The sequence below is a fragment of the Leptonychotes weddellii genome, unplaced genomic scaffold (assembly GCF_054177405.1).
Source record: "Leptonychotes weddellii isolate Sample4059 unplaced genomic scaffold, ASM5417740v2 HiC_scaffold_14385, whole genome shotgun sequence".
In the NCBI taxonomy this organism is placed as follows: domain Eukaryota; kingdom Metazoa; phylum Chordata; class Mammalia; order Carnivora; family Phocidae; genus Leptonychotes; species Leptonychotes weddellii.
In genome coordinates, this window is record NW_027724477.1 from 2,641 (window position 1) to 5,193 (window position 2,553).

Consider the following 2,553-nt stretch of genomic DNA (forward strand, 5'->3'; position numbering starts at 1 on the left):
CTAAGCCAGACACAAATATGATGTATCATATTTCCACTACAAAGTCAAGGTTGGGAACCACTGAGATGGAGGAATGAAGCATAGAGACATTTTTTAAATGTCCATCCAACTATAAAAGTTGTATAGCCTAGCTATTTTATCAGCACACTGGAAGAAGACAGCCTTCTTTTCTTTCCTCTTTAAAGATTTTATCTTCAGGTAATCTCTATACCCAGTGTGGGGCTCGAACTCACAACCCTGAGGTCAAGAGTGGCACACTCTTCCGACTGAGCCAGCCAGCTGCCCCAGCAGTCTTCTTTTCATGGCTAGTGCCGCCTGGCTTTGGTCCCACGGAGCATCTGGACTGTGTAGCAACTGCAAAGCTTTGGAAGCTGGATAAACTGACCAGTGTGTTTGCAGTCCTCACAAGCTGAAAGAATGCCTTCCTCTTGTCATTTTCCTAAGGAACAGATTTAAGCATGCCCTAACAGAAGACGAAATGAAGATCTGCATGCAGCAGTTCATTAAGATTGATGGCAAGGTCCAAACTGATATAACCTGCCCTACTGGTTTATGGATGTTGTCAGCACTGACAAGACTGTAGAGAATTTCCAGATTGTATGACACCAAGAGTGGCCCGATACAGGTTGTGCAAAGTGAGAAAGATCTTTGTGACAACAAAAGGAATCTCTTGTCTGGTGACTCATGATTCTCACACCATCACTACGCTGGGTCCCTCATCAAGGGGAACACCATTCAGACTGATTTGGAGACTGGTAAGATTAGCAACTTCATCAAGTTTGACACGGGTGAACTGTGTATGTGACTGGAGGTGCTAACCTGGGAAGAATTGGTGTGACCACCAATAAAAAGAGACACCCTGGTTCTTTTGATGTGGTTCATGTGAAAGATGTCAGTGGCAACAGCTTTGTTACCCAACTCCCCAACATTTTTGTTATTGGCAAAGGCAACGAAACATAGATTTCTCTTCCCCAAGGAAAAGCTCTCCACCTCACCATTGCTGAAGAGAGAGAGGCAAGAGACTGGTGGCCAAACACAGCAGTGGGTGAAATGATTTCTAGGTGACATGAATGGAAGAGTCTTGGTATTTAATTAAAGATAATACAGCATAAATAAATATTGTATAAACTGATACCCAAAAATGTTATCATTCCATTAATAAATATTTATCACATGCTATGTTCCAGGCATTCTGCTTGACAGGACAGATACCAAGAGGAGTTCAGCATTCTAAATATTGGGTAAGTCGGGGTGGGGGCAGGGAAAGACCTAAAAGAAATACAGATAGGATTCAGTCTCAAGTCAAGTGAAGAAATGGAGTGATCAGTTCTCCTTGGAGGAGGGAAAAGAGACTCAAAGAAGAAATACCTTGAGCCAAGTCTTTAAGAATGATTTGGTAACTTAACAAAGGTAAGGTGCAGGTAATGGAGGGTAAAGGAAGGACATCTCCAGCTGTCCAGCACCCTCGTGTCTAACCTCTACATATAAAGCTGTTGATGTACTGAAGGAGGAACCTCTGTTTTGGTTAATTCTGTGACATCAGTGAACCTAAAAGGACTTGACTTATGAAGAAAAGAATGGCTCAAAGGCAGTCTGATAATACAGCTAATAATAAACAGCTGCCATTTGTGAGGTGCAACCAGGGGCCAGCATGGGCTAAGCATACGGTATTCATAAGCTCAGTGACTTCTTCTTTTTAAGATTTATTTATTTATTTTAGAGAGCAAGAAAGAGAGAGCATGAGTGGGAAGGGCAGAGGGAGAGGGAGAGAGAATCTCAAGCAGACTCCCCGCTGAGTGTGGAGCCCGACGTGGGGCTCAATCTCATGACCCTGAGATCGTGACCCTGAGATCACGACCTGAGCTGAAACCAAGAGTCAGACACTTAACCTGACTGCACCACCCAGGCGCCCCACTTGAGTTCAATGACTTCTAATCACAAGCAAGCTGTCTGGAAAGACTCAAGGATCATAATGTGCAGTCATTTGGATTTGTTCTGTGTGGACCTGGGTTAGACAGGATCAGTGGGTGAAAGACATAGAAAGACAGATTTCAACTCAACCAAGGGAATAACTACCAAAGAGGCTGTGCTAAGATGGATGGAATGACTTCTGGACCAAGTAAGTTTTCTGCTTTTTAACTTCAATACTTTCCTTTGTTTTTTTTGTTTTTTTTTTTTTTAAAGATTTTATTTATTTATTTGCGAGAGAGAATGAGAGACAGAGAGCACGAGAGGGAGGAGGGTCAGAGGGAGAAGCAGACTCCCCGCTGAGCAGGGAGCCCAATGCGGGACTCGATCCTGGGACTCCAGGATCATGACCTGAGCCGAAGGCAGTCGCTTAACTGACTGAGCCACCCAGGCGCCCCAATACTTTCCTTTGTAATAGACAGTCTTTACCCCAAACTATTTAGAGACTAAGAACAAGGGGCAAAGGCAGAATTTAAAGAATTCTGATTCTTTAAGAGTTTGCTATTCCTTATACCCACAGATGTGCCTTTATTTTCTTATTAAGATCAGCGAGCAAAAAAGAAGGGGCGCCTGGGTGGCTCAGTC

The 2,553-nt window shown here is 43.6% G+C and overlaps 1 pseudogene; it reads left to right on the plus strand.

The window, feature by feature from the left end:
• Nucleotides 1–399: 399 nt before the first annotated feature.
• LOC102738411 (small ribosomal subunit protein eS4, X isoform-like) lies at nucleotides 400–1,049 on the plus strand (annotated as a pseudogene).
• The last annotated feature ends 1,504 nt before the right edge of the window (nucleotides 1,050–2,553 follow it).